The 22,443-nt window shown below is 39.4% G+C and overlaps 1 protein-coding gene across 5 annotated transcripts in view; it reads right to left on the bottom strand.

Moving 5' to 3' along the window:
- The window catches only part of Chd6 (chromodomain helicase DNA binding protein 6), a 165,290-nt gene that overhangs the window by 100,982 nt on the left and 41,865 nt on the right, over window positions 1-22,443 (bottom strand). For all 5 annotated transcript variants that reach the window (XM_085697076.2, XM_085697081.2, XM_085697078.2 and 2 more), the window contains one exon: window positions 20,027-20,544. The gene's annotated coding sequence lies outside the window, so the exon portion shown is untranslated. The remainder of the gene's footprint in view (window positions 1-20,026; window positions 20,545-22,443) is intronic.

Below are 22,443 nucleotides of genomic sequence, written 5' to 3'. Positions count from 1 at the left end.
GGAATTCATGCCTGTTTCTGAAAATGGCCAAGAACCATGGCTAGTGAGGTCATAAGTTTCAAGTGAGAAGCTGAAATTACTTTGCTAAGTGAAATTACTTTGCTAAGTGAACATACTATCAAACTGTTTTCTAAATACCTATCAGTGCAGCTCTTACCCCTTAAAAAGAAAAGCTTCTTTTTGTAGAAGAGAGCAATAAATGCAGAGATTCGCACTGGTCAAGAGGCAGAGAGCAGGTGACTGTGTGGTAAGCCCTGCTCTAAATAAAACATCTATATCATAGCCTCTCCCTTCCCAAGGCTCAAGGACATAGCAGAAGAGGGAACAGAAAGACTGTAAGAGCTAAAGATAAAGAGGAATAATACTATAAAATAGTACCTTCTGAAGACCATAGGCTGTGGCATTCATGAACTCACAGAAGCCTACTGTTCTGGTTGGCTTTAAATGTAAATGTCAACCTAACAAAGCCCTAAGTCACTTGAGAAGAGAACTGTAGGTGGAAGTTTCTGTACCACCTGGTACCCAGCCATTCAGTCCCAAAGAAACACATGGAGGCTTATATTAATTAAAACTGTTTGGCCTATTAGTTCAGACTTATTATTAACTAGCTCTTACAACTTAAATTAACTTAAATTAATCCATAATTCTTCACTATATTTAGTGGCTTGGTACCTTTTCTCAGTAAGGAATTCTCATCTTGCTTTCTCTGTGTCTGACTGAAGACTGCCTTTCTTCTCAGAATTCTCCTAGACTGGTCTCCTATACTTCCTGCCTGGCTATTGAACAATCAGCATTTTATTAAACTAATACAAATGACAAATCTTTACAGTGTATAAGAGTATTATCCCACAGCAGAGAAACTCAACTGAGAAAATGCTTAGATCATAGCAGCTTATAAGCTTCTCTGTGGCAGACTGTTAATTATGAATTTATATAGGAGGGCTTAGGCCACTGCAGGTAGTTCCATTCCTAGGCAGATGTTCCTAAAATTAAGTTGAAAAGCTAGCTGAGTATAAGCCATCTTGCAAACCAGCTTGCAAGCTGTGTTACTCATGGTTCCTGCTGCACCTCTTTAGCTGTAGGTGACCTCCTTGGTCAGAAGCAATGTTGTGTGGAATAGCAAGCAAGCCTACCTTCAAGTTATTAACTAGATTTTCTAACTTGACTTCCACAAATGGTGGGCTATGATCTGAAATTGTGAGGGGAAATAAACACTTTCCTTCTTAAGTATTTGTCAAAGTAACAGCAATGAAAATAGAACACCTTCACAGGACCTGTCCAAGACCAAGCCAGAAAACATTCCAGCATGGATGGGGAGGGGCTCATCTCTAGCTCAGGAGTTACTAGCAGTTGATGGGTTCTGGGAGAGGAAAAGTCTGTTTTCTTCAAAGTGTAGCCCACAGGAATGGGTTCAAGCTCCAGTGGATGGTCTCACATCCACATACATAAGTGTAACACTAATTAGTCTCTGGGTATAAATAAAAGGGTATAAACTTGGGAGAGGAGTATAGAATGGGGTATGGAAGGAGTTGGAGAAAAATGGAGGATGAATAATATCTAAAAATACACTGTATATATGCATTAAAATAACCAAAGAATACATAGAAATAATATATATTTATGCATGTATTCTTTGATTCAGTAGCCTACTCAAAGAAACTTACTTAATACCTACAACAATATGGAAACATACATGAGGCTATCCATTGCAAAATTTGATAACTGTAATAAAAGAGTATCACTTAAAACTGAAAATCACCTAAATGTTCACACATGAGATTCACTAAATTAGGATACACAAACTAGAATACTATGTAGTTATAAAAACAAGTATTCTATAGACTGATAACAGAATGATTTCTAAGATGCATTAAATGGAAAAAAAGTGTAAAATAGCATCCTTTGGTGTTAAGAATAAAGTGAAAACACATGTATATATCTAGTATCAAAAGAAGTATAAGCCATAATCAGTAATTATCTGCATTGGATGGGAGAGGGCCAATGGAAGGAAGGAGGAATACTGGAAAAAGTAGCACTTTTCTCTTTTTACATAGACTTGACATGCTGAGATATTAAAGTTGCATTGCTAAGAAATAAAAACCCAAATGTAGTAGGAGGTTGCTCATTCATTTCCTGGCCATCCAGACCTGAAATAATCACACAGAACCTACACTAATTACAACACTGCTTGGCCAATCACTTAAGTGTATTGCTAGCTAGATCTTATATCTTAAATTAACCCATTTCTATTAGTTTATATTTTACTACGAGGCCCGTGGTTTACAGATAAGGTTCCCAGGTGTCTGTCTCTTGCGGCGGTTACATGGCGTCTCTTTGACTCTGCCCACTCTCTCTATTTATCTTTTCCAGCCTGGCTATATTCTGCCCTGCTATAAGCCAAAGCAGCTTTTAAATAACCAATGGTAATAAAACATATTCACAGCATACAGAGGAGAGTCCCACATCACTTCCCCTTTTCTTCCAAAGATGAAAACAAGCTCAAATGAATGAACCCAAGAAATGTAATAAATAATGTAATGCTACCATATGAAAAACAAAAACCCCAAACATCACAACCCTATGGATTAATGAGCATAGTAGCTGACCTCAAGATTGGTATGCTGAATGCTTGGTACCTGATAAAAGGCAGTCAGAGGTCAAGCTTTTGGGAAGAGCTCTGACATCACAAGACCTCTGACACCATCAAGGGATTGTTTTACCATGGCAGCTGAAACTCACCTAGCACTCTGATCTCACTTTCTCCCCAAAGAATTGACACCCCCACCCCAGGATAAAACAGAGTAGATAGAAGGAGAGCCAGAAGTATCTCACTATCAGAAAATAAAAGATAAAGATGTTAAGGTTGAAGGTAGAATGCCAAGAAGTCACTGGAGACTTCCTGAGGAAATCTTGGTACCCCAAACTAAGACTACATTATCACCAAAGTAACAGGGGACAGAGAAGAAATACGTAATTGACAATAGTGGCACCCTGTATAGACAACAGTAAAATATAATAAATAAATAATGGAAACAGGGGAGCCGTTGTTTCATCTATACAGTGAAGAGGAAGTGGAATAGGAAGAAGACTGTGTTCTAACGACCACAGAAAAGAGGGGTCCAGTCTGGAAAATCCAGGGCAGACAATATAAGGAAGAATGAGATATTTGCACAATCTTACTAAGAAGGCTTATTTGTTATAATGAAATAAAAGAGTAACTAGAAGAAAGATATATAAGAATATGGCCTTACTCTTAACAAAAAGGAGTTTTTAGTAACAAAAAGGCATAATATATGCATTTATCCCCAAACAGTTATAAAAATAGTAAGCATTTATTGGCATAAGCAATTTTACATAAATAAGTACATAAATTTTAAAAATGGCTTCTGTGTATGGTATACTTTGTGTATGTGCATGCACCCAGAGGCCAGAGCAGGACTCAATTATGCCTTCCTCTATTATTTTGTAGTGATATTTTGTCTGTAAAAGCTTACCTAAAGATCAGAGTACAGAGCTAAGATAACAGTCATAGGTCATAGAGGCCAGGCAGTGGTGGCACACACCTTTAATCCCAGCACTTGGAAGACGGGAGAAGATGGATCTCTGTGAGTTCAAGGACATCTTGGACTACACAAGATTGAATCTGTCAAAAAGAGACACAGAACTCACACAAAGGCGATCCGAGCACTTGGGATCCTACGTCTTTAATCCCAGCATTAGGTAAGTGGAGACAGGAGTGACAGCTGGGCAGAGAGAGGAATATAAGGCAGGAGGAGACAAGACCTTTGAGGCAGACTGGGGACTCAGTCTGAGATGTAGTTTGAGGATTCAGTCTAAACATGCAGTCTGAGGTTTTGTAGAGACAGGGTCGCCCCTCTAGTCTGAGGCAGAAGTAAGAACTAGTGGCTGCTGCTCTGCTACTTTGATCCCTCAGCTCTCACTCCCCAATATCTGACTCTGGGTTTTATTACTAAGAACAATTAGAATTCATGCCACAATTATTCTCTGCCTTATTCCCTTAAGACACTGTTACTGAACATGAAGTCCACTATGTTTTTTGCTTTGTTTTGTTTTGTTGCTGGGCTGGCTGTTTAATAAGCTCCCAGAATCCACCTCTCTCCCCCAACAGAGGGATAACAAGCACAAGAAGCCACTTCCAGCTCCACAAGCATGTTAGGCATTTGAATTCAAGTCTTCATGCCTGCACAGCAAGTGCTCCTACCAACAGGTCAGCTTCCCAGTCCCCAAATAACTTTTAAAAATTTAGTAATTCTCAGGGGGTTGGGGGGGGGAGAGATGGGGAGAGAGAAGGGAGAGGGGGAGGATTGGGGAGAGCTTGGGGGAATGGGATGGTGGAGATGGAGGAAGGGTCGATATGGGAGCAGGGAAGAAGATATCTTAACTAAGGGAGCCATTTTAGGGTTGGCTAGAGTCTTGGCTCTAGAGGGGTTCCCAGGTGTCCAAGGAGATGTCCCCAGCTAGGTCCTTGGGCAGCAGAGGAGAAGGTGCCTGAATTGGCCTTCTCCCATAGCCACACTGATGAATATCTTGCATATCACCATAGAGCCTTCATCTGGCGATGGATGGAGATAGAGACAGAGACCCACATTGGAGAACTGGACTGAGCTCCCAAGGCTCAGATGAAGAGCAGGAGTGAGAACATGAGCAAGGAAGTCAGGACCGTGAGGGGTGCGTCCACCCATGGAGACGGTGGGACTGACCTAATGGGAGCTCACCAAGGCCAGCTGGACTGGGACTGAACCGAGTATGTGATCAGACTGGACTCTCTGAATGTGGCTGACAATGAGGGCTGACTGAGAAGCCAATGATAATAACACTGAGTTTTGATTCTACTGCATGTACTGGCTTTTTGGGAGCCTAGTCTGTTTGGATGCATACCTTCCTAGACCTCGATGGGGGGGGGCTTGGACTTCCCACAGGGCAGGGCACCCTGACTTCTCTTAGGACTGGAGAGGGAGAGGGAGGGGGAGTGGGGGCCGTGGGAGGGAAATGGGGGGATGGGAGGAAGCGGAACTTTTTAATGACTGATTTCTTCCTTTCACCATGTGGGCCAGTGATCTAAAGCATGTTATCAAGTTTGGTAGCAAGTGCCTTTACCTGCTAAGTCATCTTGCCAGGCCCCCAAACAACTTAAAATAGATAGCTATTGCACGGATGAAATGGATACTGTACTTCTTCCTTTTGGTGCGAAGGATATTAGGAGATTGTGTACTCAACACTGGTCCCCAAATAGGAAAGACACAGCTAAGACTATGCTATGATAGTCTATTCCTTCTCTGACTGGTCCACAGATGATAACTAGGACAACTTGGGAATTCTTCCTTGAAAGGAATATAATTTGGGGCTGTGAGCACCTACATACAAACACATACATATAGTAAAATAAATCTTAAAAAAAATTAGAGAGGAGTGGTAGGTAAGTTAATGTCTTTTCCTCTGCAACATAAAGTTGTAGTAGCCATAACTCTAACCAGGGTACAGGTAGAGAGCAACTAGACAAAAAAAAAAGTCTTGGAATTCTCAAACCTTCTGATTCTGTAAGCCAGCACACCTCCAATGATCAGTGTTTAACTAATGCTAATTTAAACTAGATCTGCACTGCATGTGACCAAGAGCTCTGAATAATACAAAGTCCTAACGTTCCCTGTTAAACAGCTCTGGAGGCTGAGCAAAGCAACCTTACTTCTATAGTCTTCCTTTTTTAGCTTCCGGAAGGAAGGAAGGAAGGAAGGAAGGAAGGAAGGAAGGAAGGAAGGAAGGAAGGAAGGAAGGAAGGAAGGAAGGAAGGAAAGAAAACCACTAATTTGTAGGACAGGGAGGGGGGAAAGGAAGACTATTTGGGGCAACAAAATGAAACCATTTTATAATAAAACATGGGTCTACTGTAAGAACACCCCCACTATGTACTTACAACACACAAGGAATTACCAACATACCAACTATATCAAATTCTAACCCTGTCTCTCTTGTATTCTCCACAGCTTCATGAGCTAAGATCTCTGGGAACCTTTACTTGCTGTCGATTTTATTAGATGGCTTTCCAAACAGAAACAAACCACAATATCAAGCACTCAACGGATAGGATTTCTTATACTTCTCCCCCACCCCACCTCAGTGCCCAGGTCTTGAGAAGCATGCATTAAAAAGTTAGTGCTGCATATGGAGATGAGAAGACACATGACATGTAATTAAAGGTCTTACTACTCTGTGCCTGCGGGTCTGAAACACTGAAAGAGTATATCTATGAAAATACATTATTACAAAGTAGTTCCTCATCCCACTTTAAGAATTAAAACCTTTACAGGGTGAGAATTACAACAGGCAAGATGAATTACAATCATGATACTCAGAACAATTCCTGACCCCAGTCACAGCATCCACTGATAAGCAGAGGCTGAGGACTCAAGTGTGGGACCACTATTCCACTGAAGAAAGAGCTCCTCAGAGTTTCAGCCCAGCATCCCCGCAGGTTTTTATACTCCCAGCAGTATGCTCCTAAAACACAGATACTACCATGAAAAGGCTCATTTGCACATTTCATTCAACTTTCATAGTACCCAATTTAATTCCATCTATAAATAGAGAACAGATTTGGCACAGAAAATAAGGACACTGGTTAAAAGGCACTTGTTTTGGTACAGATGCAATCTGCTGTAGACAAAATGGAGCCAGATCTACGCTGCCTTGGAGGCTTTCACTGCTAAATTTGCAGCAGCAAAACAAAGGCCAACATACGTTGGTGACAATAAAAACTGAAAAAGAACCACAACTTCTAAGATGAAGATGTAGTGTTTTACCAATTAAAAGCAATTAAAGATACAAATTTACACAGTTTAGGAGGATTTCAAATGCACAGTGCAAGCAGTTCCATGCACCACATCCTATTCCCCAAACTGGTTTTGACAACAACCTAACTAATATATCCACACCTCTAGCCAGACATTCTTGAAGGCTTAAGTAAGTCACTGAATTCAGATCTTTATATAACTCCATTATCTGTACTTTAACATTTTTTTTTTTAATTTAATTTGGGAACTTTTTTTTTTAAATGTTGTATCTTACTATGCACAGCAGGCTTGCCTGGAACTGGTAATCCTCCTGCCTTCGCCTCCCAAGTGCTGGGATTATAAGTATAAAAGTCAAATGCCTAAATTCAGGCAATGTTGTTTTAAATTTTCATAAATTGTTTTCTGAGCATTTCTTATTTATAAACCATTCGGAGCTGGGTTCCGTTGTTTTGATTAGGGTATATGTATATACGTTGGTGAGACATCAACAAATGTATTCCACTATTGCTTTCCAACTTTTATTCTGAGACTGGGTGATCTCCTACTTAATCTGAGGCTCACTGATTAGGTTAGAAGAGCTGCTCAATAAGTTCCAGGGATCCGTCTATGCTCAACCCTCAATGCTGGGCCCACAGACATGTGCCAGCACACTCAGTTTTTTATGTAGGTACTGAAGCTCCGATGCTAGGTCCTTAGGCTTGTATAGCAGCCACCTGACTGGCTAGGTTGTTTCCCAGCCTAAACTATCCTTGTCTTTTAGATAACACACCTCTCCTTGATCTGAAAGTACTAGTACAGAGTTTTGATGATGCAGTAATATGGCCTCAGACCTCCACACCTACTAGGAGGACCTCTGGAGTGACCATCCCTTGCTCTACCTTCAGGGTACAGGCAGGAAAAGGCAGAGAAGCTGTGGCTCCTCTGCTCTATTCTTGTGAAGCAGAGCTAATGTCATTAACGCTAACTCTTTCCTCCACTCCTCTCAAGGGTTACCAGGCCCCCTATGAGAGAGAGGCACTTCCACTTCAGCTGCAGACGCAAGCCCTGCATGTGATCTAAGCTGGGACTCTCCCACAGTCATGTACTAGGATAATAAGATAGTACTGGCCTTTCTTGTTGAGAAATGTAGGAACATCTCTTATCTTTGAAGAATGTATTCCCCTTTGTTCTCTCAATAGTTAGAACGGGCCACGAGAAGAGAAACTAAAGTGTGTCTGGTCTACCATCCTAACGAAGCCCCCAAAGAACAATTGTTTAAATGTCTTGCTCTTTTATATTTAAGTCTTCTCTCATCTACTAATTCCTTTAATACCTGGCTCAATACTCACTTCTTCCAAGGGACTTCCTAGGCCAGAACTGAAACACTCCTAATCTTGTAAATCTTTCCAACTAATTTGTATATAATTGTATCAGGTACTTTCATTTATTGATATTTCTGTCTGAAAAGTGAGGCCATCTCTGGCTCACAAGATTGTCAGCAACAAAGACACATGATACTTCTGTAATACCCTCTTTTCTTTTACTCATTAATAATAATACTCCCAATAAAAATGTCTATAAACACAACAAGCCACAGTAGGCACTCAAACTACAGTAGAATAACTACATGTATGTGCAAAGATGTGGACTTGTACACTCAAAGGCATACACGACAATTTGGTAATTTGGAAGCAGCTGCTGGAATGGGGAGTAGGTGACAGGACAGGAAAACTTCTGACTACATATGGTAGCCCAACATAGGCCAGGAATTTCCACATAAGACCTAAAAAAGCTTAAATAAAGAATTCTAAACACATAAAAACAGTCAAACTCAGCTTCTTGGTAACTGACTTTTCTCTGATAGGTTCTGTTTGCTGGAGGAAAGTACAGATGTGGTTCCTTTTAGAGACAGTTTCCTGGCTTGGTACAGGCGGCAAAGAAAACAAAACAAACAACAACAACAACAAAAAAAAACGTTGCCCTGCTGCCAAACACTAAAGTAGTGTTTATGAGCGGCAGGTGGCACACTATTCAAAAAACCGAGGGGTAGGAGCAAGCACCACCACACAGTGATCTAAGTTACAAAGCAGGGTTTTTTTTTTTTTTCGTTTTGTTTTTTGCTCACACATATAAAAAAGGTTACAGATACACAGTAAGGGCAGATTCAGACAGAAAAAAAAAACTCTAAATGGGTAATAGTGCATTAAATATATATATATAGAGAGAGAGGCTTGGGAGAGATAAGAGAAATAGTATATACAGTCTTAGATTTAAAAACACAGCTTTAAAATAATAAATTCCTTAAAAGAGGGAGTAAAGAAATATAAAGAATATAAGCCATATAAAGATGGAAAATACACACAATCTAGATTGGGCATATTACTGTGTTTTTAAAAAAATTTTGCTGCAAAGAGACCTTGGATTATGGAAACTTCTAGATTAAACTAATCTATATATTTTAAAGTAATTTTGATTTCAAAATTAAGTCAAAAGATATCTCACTTTGGTAGAGAGATTCTGCTTTGGTTTCCACAGGAATTAGAGGCTATGGATTCATTCTGAGTTAAGGAAAATTAGATTTTACTGAGGAAGACCCCCTGAAATCCTGGCTACAAACATAAAAAAACAACAAAAACTACAAAACATGTAACAAATATTTTACTTCCTCAAATGTGGAGGCCCAAAAATGTGAGCCTATTTCCACACTGACCAAAGGTCAGAAAGTTGGAACTTACCTCTACTCCTTCAAGGTTATTGTGTTTCTACCTCAAACAAAGGTTCCACCTAGATTCAGTTCAGAGAGTTCTGATCTCTCAAGGTTATTGTCAACAGGTGTGGCTTGAAGTTCTAGCTGGAGCGATAAGACAACAAAAGGAAGATCAAGGGGATACAAATTGGAAAGGAAGAAGTTAAACTCTCACTATTTGCAGATGATATGATAGTATACATAAGGTACAGCAAAAACTATACCAGGGAACTCCCACAGTTGATAATACCTTCAGTAATGTGGCAGGATACAAGATCAACTAAAAAAAAAATCAGTAGCCCTCCTATATACAAATGATAAAGAAGCTGAGAAAGAAATCTGAGAAGCACACCCTTCACAATAGCCACAAATAACAAAATATCTTGGGGTAACACTAAAGACTTGTTCGAGAACAACTTTAAGTCTCTGAAGAAAGAAACTGAAGAAGACACCAGAAAATGGAAAAATCTCCCATGCTCTTGGATAGATAGGATCAACATAATAAAAATGACAATCCTACCAAAAGCATTCTACAGATTCAATGTAATCCCCATCATAATCCCAACACAGTTCTTCATAGACCTTGAAACAACAATACTCAACTTCATATGGAAAAACAAAAATCCCAGGGTAGTCAAAACTATCCTGTACAATAAAGGAATTTCTGGAGGCATCACCATCCCTGACATCAAGCTCTATCTACTACAAAGCTACAGTAATAAAAACAGCCTGGTATTGGCATAAAAACAGACAGGTAGACCAATGGAATCGAATTGAAGACCCAGATATTAATCCACACACCTATGAATAATTGATTTTTGACAAAGAAGCTAAAATTATACAATGGAAAAAAAGAAAGCATCTTCAACAAATAGTGCTGGCATAACTGGATGTCAACATGTAGAAGAATGCAAATAGATCCCTATCTATCCCCATGCACAAAACTCAAGTGCAAATGGATTAAAGACCTCAATATAAATCTGACCACACTGAATGTGATACTGAAAGAAGAAAAAATGGAAAGTAGCCTTCAATGCATGGGCACAGGAGACCACTTTCTAAATATAACACCAGTAGCACAGACACTGAGAGCAACAATAAATAAATGGGACCTCCTGAAACTGAGACGCTTCTCTAAAGCAAAGGACACAGTGAATAAGACAAAAAGGTAGCCTACTGAATGGGAAAAGATCTTCACCTTTTTAGACAGAGGACTGATCTCCAAAATAAAGAACTCAAGAAATTAGACATCAAAATATCAAATAATCCAATTAAAAAATGGGGCACAGATCTAAACAGAATTCTCAACAGAAGAATTTCAAATGGCAGAAAGACAATGTTCAACTTCCTTAGCCATCAGGGAAATGCAAATCAAGACAACTCTGAGACACCTAATCTGACACCTGTAAGAATGGCTAAGATCAAAAACACCAATGATAGCTTATGTTGGAGAGGATGTGGAGTAAGAGGATACTCCCTCCATAGTTGGTGGTGGGAATGCAAACTTGTACAACCACTCTGGAAATCAGTATGGCAGCTTCTCAGAAAATTGGGAATCAGCCTATCTCAAGACCCAGCAATACCATTCTTAGTCATATACCCAAAAGATGCTCAATCACACTAGAAGAACATATGTTCAACTATGTTCACAGCAGCGTTATTTGTAATAGCCAGAACATGGAAAGAACCTAGACACTCCTCGACCGAAGAGTAGATAAAGAAAATGTGGAACATTTACACATTGGAGTTCTACAGCAGTAAAAAAAACAATGACATCTTGAAGCCTACATGCAAATAGATGGAACTAGAAAAAAAAAACAACATCCTGAATGAGGTAACCCAGACCCAGAAAGATGAGCATGGTATGTACTCACGCATAAGTGGATACTAACTGTAAAGCAAAGGATAATGAGACTATAGTCCAGGATCCCAGAGAAGCTAAGTAACAAGGGGAACCCTAAGAGAAACATATTATAGATCCCCCTGGCAAGAGGAAATAGACAAGAACGCCTGAGAAAATTGGGAGTACAGAGGTGGGGAAAGAAGAGAGGGCAGAAAGGGAGGAGGAGGGGAAAAGGAGAAGGGTAGAACTTGAGGGAATGGGATAGTCAAGGTAGGGAAAGAACAGATATGGAAAGTAAGAAAGAGATATCTTGATGGAGCCATTATGAGGCTAGCAAGAAACCTGGCACTAGAGAAATTCCCAGGAATCCACAAAGATGACCCCAGCTAAGACCCTAAGCAATAGAAGAGAGGGTGACCGAAGTGGTCTTGCCCTGCAGTCAGATTGATGACTATCTTAAATGACACCATGGAACTTTCATTCAGCAACTCATGGAAAAAGAGGCAGAGACCCGCAGTGGAACACTGAGTTGAGCTCCCAAAGTCCAGTTGAAGAGTGGGAGGAGTGAGAATATGAGCAAAGAGATCAAGACCATGATGGTTATACCCACTGAAACAGCTTACCTGAGCCAATGGGAGCTCACCAATTCGAGCTGGACAGATAAGGAAACAGCAAAGGACCAAACTAGCACCTCTGAATGTGGGTGACAGTTGTATGGCTGGAGCAGACTGTGGGGGCCACTGGCAGTAGGATCAGGATTTATCCCTACTGCTTGTACTAGCTTTTTTGGTACCCATTCTATTTGGAGGGATACCTTGCTCAGTCTAGATATAGTAGGGAGGGTCTTGGTCTTTCCTCAAAGCAACATGTCTTACCCTCTCTGAGGAGTGGAAGGAGAGTGGAGGGGGGGAGGGAGTGGAGGAGAAGGGAAAGGGGAGGAAATGGGAATGGGATTAGTATGTAAAATAAGAAAACATAGGTTTTTTTTAATAAAATAAAAAAATTTCAGAAAAACCCTACTGATGACTCAGAGACTATCTGCAATTGTACCAGACAGTAATCTTGAAACATAACTATCATTTTAGTTTTCAAAGGATCCCATAGAAATAACATTGCCCCCATGACAGCTGGAAGTAATTCTAGGAAACAACATCCCCTCTCCTAACAAAGTTTGTCCTCAGGGTTAGAGACATCATTTGGGGTTGGTTATAAGTGGTATAGGGTTGGAGGTGGAAATGAAGTAGGCTCAGAAATTCCTTTAGAAAAATAAAAGGGATTGGATGGGATGGGATAATAGGTAGATTAGTGTATTACTTGTGAGTTATTATTTATAGACAATTTACACTGGTATAGATCCTTGTATACTGATACAAATCAAATTATATTTGTTATACTGAATATGCTCCTATTTCTATTTACATTTGTGCACCTATGCAAAGCTATTTTGTCATATTGTATGCATGCATGTTTCTATATCTGCTTAAGATATTTTGTATATTGATGCAATTTTAGGACATATTTATCATATTGCACTATACATTTCTACCTCTGATCAAGATACACACACACACACACACACATATATTTTGAGGTCACTGTCCTCATTTGCTGAACATTTGTTTAAGGATTGTTTAATTTGTTAATATGAGGGCATATTAAGTTATATAGGTATTAAGAATTACAGGTCAATAGTTACCCATGTTTATCATACTTATAATTAGACTAGTCAGGTTTTATATATGCACAGAGATTATATTTCGTATAGATAAGTAATCTTTAAACACTTCAAAAAACTGTAGAACATGGCATTTAAATGACTTAGGATTCTACTGACATGAGACACAATTGCTTCTGGCAGCATCGATCTATTCCGAAGAGAATGTTGGGCACCGAAGACATTCCAGTTAGAGCTTGTTTTCATTTGGGCAAAACTGGCCTTTAGGCAAAGAACTGCTTCTGCCTCGACTACAGACAAAATGCATGGTGTCCAGATTGGACAAGTAAAAACAACTGTTAAACTTTACAAAGACAGGGTAAGACAGTTCTTCAAATTTTCTTGCCTCTGAAAAGGTCTGTCAGATATTCTAGGCCTTCGCCAAAGCTGGTTACCCCAATACTGCAAATGAGACTTTGGGTGATGGCTCAGGCAGCTGGCTGTCGCTATCATTTTTTGAACCTTTTGGAAGTTGCTTGATTGCATTTCCTGTTTACTCAGGTAATATTATTTCCCTTCTCAGATCTTTAATGGGGTTGAAGATTAGAAATTCATAATTACTTTCCTCACATGACTTAGTCAAGTCATTTTTAATATAAGATTTAGACTCTTTAGGATAGAATAACTATTGAAACATTTAGCATACGTTACTTGTTTGATGTTATTCATGCTGATTGTAATTCTAATTTTTAATGTATGTTTTTTGCCTCTTTTCCCTGGACAATATTTGAAATTTGTTCTTACTGTATATACTTTTGTATTAGGCTTAGAACTCTCTTATTTGGACAAAAGAATGAGGTGCTGTGGAAACTCTTTCAGCCAGCAACCTTTAAAATACCAGCCCATTTTGGGTGTGGTCTCATGTACTATACATGCAGATGAAAAGCGTGCACGACCCTTTTTTTTTTTTTTTGCTGGATTCAGTTCCAGTTCCCAGTGCTTGCAAAGGACTGCAGATCACTACCCTTTACTATGAGTTTATTCCCAAATAAACCTTTGTTATACAAAAAGAGAGAGAGAGAGAGAGAGAGAGAGAGAGAGAGAGAGAGAGAGAGAAGAAGAAGCAAGGAAAAGAAATGGTGTCCTGTTTAAGTTGAGAAGGAATGTAGGGTATGTAGCGAAATGTAGGGTATGTAGAAATACTTCGCTTTTCTTTGAAGTATTTGTAACGTGCAGATCATTTCTCATCATCTTCATTAAAATCATGTCATATGTAAATTATATTTCTAGCACTAAAGGAAATGATGAATATTTGTGTGATATTGACTATATAAGATGTTGGACTGAATACTTACATTATACTTTGAATAAAATCTCATGAATTAAAAAAAATGACTGCCAAACTTTGTCAAGACAAGGTAGGAGAGTTCTTCAGAATCCCATGCTTCACAGGGAAGTCTGTCAGATATGCTAGACCTGCAGGCCAGAGTTGGATGCCCTAACATTGCAGAGAAACTTTGGGTGACTGTCCAGTCAGCCTGATGCCCCTTTTCATTAGGCAACATACTATTCTCCTGGAGTCTTTGATGGAGTTGAAGACTAAATAGTTATAGTTATAGTTTTTCTTAGTTATGATAAAAAGGTAAATTAGATATAAAACTTTAGACTCACCAAAATAAGATAGATACTAGTGTACTTTTCTCTAATTTGCCAAATACGAGTGGACTGGATATTGTAACTCTAATTTTTACTTAATAACTGTTTTGTTGTATACAATCTTATGTTAAAGTAAAAACCTTCCTTTTTAATTTGACAATAAGGTGGAATGTTGTGGAATAATCTTTTTGTACACTGAAGATTTGTCATTGTGATTGGTTTAATAAAGAAGCTGGCTGGCCAATAGCTGAACAGGATAAACTTAGGTAGGAGAGCTAAACTGAAAATGCTGGGTGAAAGAAGAGCAGAGTCAGGAGTCGCTGGCCAGATGCAGAAAGAGCAGGAAATGAATGTGCCATGCTAATAAAGGTACTGTCACATGGCAGAGCATAAATAAATAAGGAAAATGGGTTACCTTAAAATATAAGTGCTAGCTAGTAATAAGTCTGAGCCATTGGCTGAGCATTTATAAATAATATTAAGTCTCTGTATGACAATTTGGAAGCAGCTTCTGGGATGAGGAGTGGGCTGTCAGGACAGGAAAACTTCTGACTACACACTGTTTAGGTCCAGGACATGTTTTATAGCACAAATTCTAATTGTTCTTAATAATAAAAATAAAAAACCTGGAGTCAGATATTAGGGGATGAAATTTGAGAAATAAGAGAAGCAGTACAGATAGTCATTAGAGAGACTTTTTACTTCTACCAATGCTCAGATTGAAGGGGAAATCCTGTCCTCAGATTATCTCCTCAAACTGCTACTGCCTCCACCAAATAGACTGCATCTGAGTTTCTGTCTCCTCCTGCCTTATACTCCTTTCTCCGTGTAGCCATATCATTTCTCTCTCCACCTCCCTAGTGCTGGGATTAAAGGCATATGATCCCAAGTGCTAGAATCACCTCTGTGTGAGCTCTGTTTCTCCTTTAAACTGGACCAATTTTGTGTAGCCCAGGGTGGCCTTGAACTAAAAGAGGTCCTGAGTCTGCCTCTGTCTCCTGATTTCTGGGATTAAAGGTGTGTGCCACCACTCCCTGATCTCTAGCGGCTTAGCATGGCACTCTGATCTTCAGGGAAGCTTTACTTGTTAAAACACAAACAAAATATCACTACAGTGTTCAACTGTCTGCTGCTTGCTGCCTCTCAAAGGAAATGGAATCATAAAAAAAAAATAGTTGGAACCGTTTTAGTCCTTGAAAGAATACCAATGAGATTCTGCAGAAAAGGAGCCAATCCCTACAAATTTTTCTGACAAGGGATCTTCCACTTTCATTCTTGACCTTAGTCACGGGAACCTGAAGAGCTGACACTGAAGCTCATCAGTCTGTCCTGGACAAGTCACTTATCTTTTATTATTATTACTTAAAATATTTTTATTTTAAATAAATATTTTTTTAAATTATGTGTATGTGTGTCTGTGCACCTGAGCAGAAGCACCCAAAGATGAAAGAATAGGGAAATCAGCTTCGCTGGGGCTGGAGTTACAAACAGGAGCTGCCTGACATGACTGCTAGGAAGTGAAGCCCTCTGCAAGAGGAGTGTGGGTTTTTAACCTCTGAGCCATCTCTTTATTTTAGAACACCACCTATTTTTAATTAGAAAGCAGAAACACCATCAAATATTGACAAGTTCATAAGGTATCTAAAAAAAATCTTATTTTCAGGGGGAAGGGTTCTTGAATGCAATCAAATTAAATATGTAGAATATTGTGCTTATGTCTGACAAATTTCTTTGCCCCTGGGGAAACAAGAGAGAGAAAGGTATGGTAATCTTGAGACGCAAACCATACATATACCAAAACAAAAGTTAACCATTAAGAGGGCCATTGCAGAGAAAAGTATGTAAGACAAAAAATTGGAAGGCCTGAGTTTACAAAATATATTGGGAATGAGTTCAGAAAAATCATTTCTCTGTCGTTCTTTACTTCCCAGAATACAGTATGATAGGGCTGAACTAGATCCTTTTCAGTCTGCTGAGATCTAAAGCCCATAATTTATAATGACAATGAAGGATCCAGTCAGAGGGACATATAAGCATATTTTGCATTCAGACCTAGAGAACGAAAAGGACTAGGGATACTTGCAGGAAAAAAGACATTATGGTTGGGAGAAACAGCAAAAGCAATCTATAAGAAAAACAAGTACCTCAAGGGTTTATGAAAGCAATCTAGCTGGGGAGTTTGCTGCTAGAATTAAAGGAAGAAGAAGCCAGACCTTCAAAATCTTGAGTAAAGGGAAAAGGTTTGCTCTGGAGAAAACTGTAACAACCAGAAGTTCCCATGCAAATATAAACTAAAGAAGAAATTCCCTTTTCTTGTGCCTATATTTTCACAGGGAAAACATGCTTTACTCTTCAAAAGAGTGCAATGCTGGAGACGGTTCTCTAACTGGGGACCCACCTGAGGCAAGACTCAGAAATGGGGAGGATTCCTGGTTCAGTGTTGCCATCTCTTCTCTGCCTATAGTTATAGGAATGCATTTAACTGAAGTAACCAACAAGCAGTCTGATTTTAGCCACAAGGCAATGTAAGTTATTTGGCCCAGTTATCAATAATAAAACCGACCACTGGATCTCTTTTGCTGGCCACTTCTCAGCTGATTTAAAATCAAGACAGAGAAAAAGGGTTTAACACTGACGTGGCAATGCTAATGTTTCAGAAAGACTGGTTGGGTTGTAGTAAAGAGGAAGAAAGACCAAAAGTCTATAAGTTGGGGGCCATGCTCCTGTAGTAACCCAGGCAACCAGTGAATCATCAAGTATTACCCAGGGTTTGAAATCAATAACTGTTCAAATAAAAACAAGTACTGAGCCAATTTACAAGAATAAATTACACACACATGCACGTACGCAATTGAGACTTAATTACTAACATTTTTAAAAATCAATTAATATCCTTTCATAACTAAAAACTGGTTATGCTTACTGGTGCAATCATTAATTAAAGGAAACAAAATATTTTTACAAAGATACAGAGGAAAAGAAATCAAAGGCTAAACAGTTCAAAACCCTATCTGGGCTACACAGAAGAGTATTATTATAAGTGTACACAGCCCTAACACATAGACAAAGCCTGTGTACCTTGCCCACGTTTCTAAAGAGATAGCCATCTTTATCTACCTGTCAATCTCCACTCAAAAGATGTGCCCTGGATTTCTAAAGTTAGAGAGTTCACTGTCCTTTAATAGCCCGTAAAAGGACAAGTACTGCCCCAACTCATTCATTTGGTTTAGCTAGGTCAGAATTACACTCTTTTCATTTAATGCTGTTACGTAAGATCTTCATCAGTCAGAATCTTGATTTTGCCTCTACATGTGATATTCAACTTTATTTCATGAAATAATTCCCTATTTTCCTGAAATGGAATTTCTAACAATGTCTATATGTAATCAACTTGTTTTAAATCTTATATAATGTCAGTATTAATTTCTTTAAGAAGAAGTCAATAAAACTATAAACATAAGAGTTTAGAACATTGGTGAGTCCAGATACGTAATCTTCCACTGTCCTCCAAAGCACAGAGGACCGCTCCTCTAGTTACCCTAATTCTCAAATACTTAGGATTCATTACATTTGGTAACTCCACTAGTCTGAACTTCCTTCTTTAAACCTTTACCCTAAAAATTCCTTTACCAAAAAACAAAAACAAAAACAAAAACAACTTCCCAATGTACAAGTGTATGATTGACAGAAGCCAAAATTACTATGCCACCCCACCCACATACTGGAGATCAGAGTATCCTTCCAATGTTAAATGAGCAATAAAGCTTCTATGGTTTCCATTAGTCTGAATACCAACTTTACCTGCCCCTCTTGGTCTTTCAAGGTAGACAGGATTTTATGACTATTCTCGCCAGCTACAACCCTAGGATCCATTGACCTTCAAGCTTCTTTGATAGGTAAAAATGAAATTCCCGTGGGAGTGAGTATATGAAGTAACATTTAAACTTGGATTAGGAATTATCTATCTGGTCCTGACAAACCATCCTTCTGAAAAATAAACCAGCCACAAGGCAGACTTGAAGCTGCAGTACTCAGCACTAAAACACTTTCTAAACACACTTCTCCCCGTGCTCTGACCCAACCCAGGTGTTTGGCAGCCTCATTATGCTATGTTCTTAACATTCATACCAAACCCCTACGATTTCATGGTCTGATAGGACAGAAAGACAGACAAACACCTCGCCCCTGTATTTAGACTTCCAAAACTTAAGTTCTTTGAGTTCGGGATTATAATTTTTTGTTTCATATTTTCTCAAAAAGTCTAAATACAATGTCATGTAGAAATGATTTTAAAAAGACATCCCATTATATGCAAACAGCAAATACTGATTTGTGTGAGAAGCACCATAGCTGCATGCTCTCTCCCATTACACACTGTGTGGTGAATCTGCACCTAGGCCTCTGACCTACATAGGTCAGTTTGTTCTTGTCTAGCTTCATTTATCCAGCACTGTCTGAACAGCTATGGAAGGGTCAGGGATTGTGCTAGACACTGCACTAAGGAACTAGATCAGAAATAATCCTGCAATAGAGCATGGAGCTGGGGAGGAAAGTCACTTCTCTTGTACACAGTCTGTCTGCTCAAGGTTCTGCCAGAATACTATACCATTGACTCCTACAGCTGTGTACCTTTGCCTCTATACCACTGCTGTCTAAATATTCCCACTATCAGACCCAGGATGTCCTATGAAGTATACTTTAGACAAGTTGGCATTTAAATTATTTTTTGTTTGTTTATTTTTTTGTTTTCTTGAGACAGGGTTTTTCGGTGTAGCCCTGGTTATCCTGGAATTTGCTTTGTAGGCCAGACTGGCCTCAAACTCAGAGATCTGCCTGTCTCTGCCTCCTAAATGCTGGGACTAATGGTATGCACCACCACCATGACCCAACTTAAATTCTTTTTTAATACAAACTGAATACCAAGAAATTACATGACCAGGAGGTGAGAGAAGGTTCATTTTTGATTGAAAGCTAACAGGACATAAAGAACATATCCACAAGGCATGTAAAGAGTACATACACAGCTGAAGTAGGATACTAGCCACCACATAAAGAATGCTAAACACTAAGTATACAGACTAAAAAGATGGTTGGACTCTGAAGAAAGTTAGCAATTCCTGGAGTTTCCAAAAAGTACAATGTTTTAAGTATAATTTCAGATATTAAATTAGAAAACAACACCTTCCATTAATGCCAAGAGTTATCCCCCTCACTGTCTCATGGAAGTGAGGTACAAAGTTTGGACCAGCAGAGGTGTAGTCAAGTCAAGCCCAGGAGCTTAGGCTACTGGCAAAGAGAAACAGCCCCATGAAGTCAAGGACAAAGAGGAAAGTACACACCTGGCCTTCTTGGACTTAGTCCTGGATACATAGTCAGTGCAGCTCCTCTTCTCTTTAGCCTCCTTGGTACCCGAGGCCTCCCGGGGCTTCCGAGGCTTTTTCACACCATCCTTCTGCTTTGCCTCCTTGGGCTCCTTGGCCCTCTTCGGCTCCTTGGCCCTCCTGGGTTCTTTTGGCTCTTTAGGTTCTCGTTTCCTCTTTGGCTTGGGCTCCCTGTCCTTGCTTCCCTTTGTTCCCTCTTGCTCTCCTGGATCCTTTTTCTTCCGTTTCTTCTTCACTCCAGTACCTCTGCCTCCACTATCCTCTATCCCATTATGGGATATCAACTTCCTAGAGAAAAGGGTATCAGCTTCTTCTTCAGTAGCATAAAGGTCCTTCTGGGACAGACAGTGATTGGCAACATCTTCGATTTTCTCTTCCTGATCAGTGCTGCAGTCAAATGGTGATGGTGATTTGTAATCAAAATTAACAGAGGCATCTGACATTGGGGAGTGACTCAAAGATTTTAACTTGGACAACTGTGAAAGAGAAAAAAACACATTACTCCTTCGCTGCTCCATACAAAGACTGTTACTAGGTTTGAATAATTCAGTCAATATATAGTGAGCACCTGAGTTCCTACCATGTGTTAGTTTCAGTAGGCTAGACCTTGGGATACAGTACAAGCAGAACACAGCTGATGTAGAAGGGTCTTCTATCTATCTTTTGCTTTCATTGGTTAATTAATAAAGAAAACTGCTTGACCTGATAGGTCAGAACATAGGTAGGCGGGAAAGACAGAATAGAATTGTGGGAGAAAGAAAGCAGAGGCAGGCAGATGCCATGGCTCTCCTCTCAGAGACGGACGTGGGTTAGAATCTTCCCGGTAAGAAATGACCTCGTGGTGATATACAGATTATTAGAATGGGTTAATTAATATGCGAGAGTTAGCCAATAAGGGGCTAGAGACAATGGACCAGACAGTGTTTAAATGAATACAATTTGTGTGTTGTTATTTCGGGTAAAAGGCTAGCCATGCGGGAGCCATGAGGGACAAAAGCAGGCCTGCTTGCCTCATCACTACACACAGCCACCCGTGGCCTTATGCAGCAGTGGCATGATGTTAATATGTTACTAGTTTGAATATGAGCCACTGAGATGGCTCAATAGGTAAAGGTGCTTGTGTTTAACTTGGGACCTGTTTAATTCCTAGAACCCTTGTAAAGGTGAGAAGAGAGAACCAATTGCCTTTTACTTCTACCATGCACCATGGCATGCACACTCATACAAACATATCAAACAATTCTTAATTTAATATATAATTAACATATAAAAATTTGAAGGACTTTTTCTATGAGGAAATCTGAGATTATTTTTATTATTTTATCTAAAACAGGCATGTATATAATAGTTTTCTACAAAAAAAAAAAAAAGCCTTCAGATGCCACCAAATCCTAGGCATACTACAGAGACCTGCAATGGGATTTATGATACTCACACACAATACTACTATTCAAGTATGTTGAAACTTCCTGGTCATGAACTAAGGCAAGTTTCTGGGGTGAGAAGGAAAGATTCATGCACTCCTATACCTCTCAAAACTCAATAGAGACCAAGAAGTACCAACACTGAATTGTGCTGATTCTGAACAAGGAAAGTGGAATCATTCCAAGTAAAAGTATAGTCTCACACCATGAACAGTTTTAAGGAAACAATACTTTGGAGGTGGATGTTTCATCTCATACTTTCAGGTCTAGAATTCTAAAAAGTACTTGTCATTTCATAACCAAAGTAAGATTGCCAATAGTCCAGTAATAATGTGAGTGTCAGTTCCAAGGATAGCATTCTTTTCTTGATCTAGAACAAAGAAATTACCTTGGGAGAGCCCAAAAAGGATCAGCTTTCCAGGAAGATGGAAAAATTGCATTCTGGTGATAATTTAGAAAGAGCACCATTTGTGAGTGCCTGCTCTCCTATAAGAGGTTCAGCATGCTATATACCACAAACACTTGCCCAAGTGATGTGGCTTTCCTTAAGTGATGTAGGTGGGTCTTCTTTCTATGTGTTGCTTTCATTGGTTAATTAATAAAGAAACTGCTTGGTCTGATAGGTCAGAACATAGGTAGGTGGAGTAGACAGAATAGGATGCTGGGAGAAAGAAGCAGAAAGAAAGGCCAGGGGAGTAAGAGAGAACAAAGAAAAGCAAAGACAGTAGCCAAGCCAAACAGCCTAGGAGGCCAAGGAGCAGAAGGCCACCTTGGTCCCATTCTTGTCTGTGGGTTCATCAACAGATACACTTCACTTTCCTCTCCTGAGAGGACCATAAGTCTTCACCTTAGAGTTAGAGTGTCCTGCTTCATTCATGTACGACATAGGCAAGAAGTCAGCCTTCTAGGCCAGGCCTCACTCTGGCCTCAAGTGTATGTTTCAGAATAAAA

This window comes from Myodes glareolus, chromosome 10 (genome assembly GCF_982192425.1).
Source record: "Myodes glareolus chromosome 10, mMyoGla1.1, whole genome shotgun sequence".
NCBI classification, from domain to species: Eukaryota; Metazoa; Chordata; class Mammalia; order Rodentia; family Cricetidae; genus Myodes; species Myodes glareolus.
This window is presented reverse-complemented; position numbering and strand designations above follow the sequence as displayed.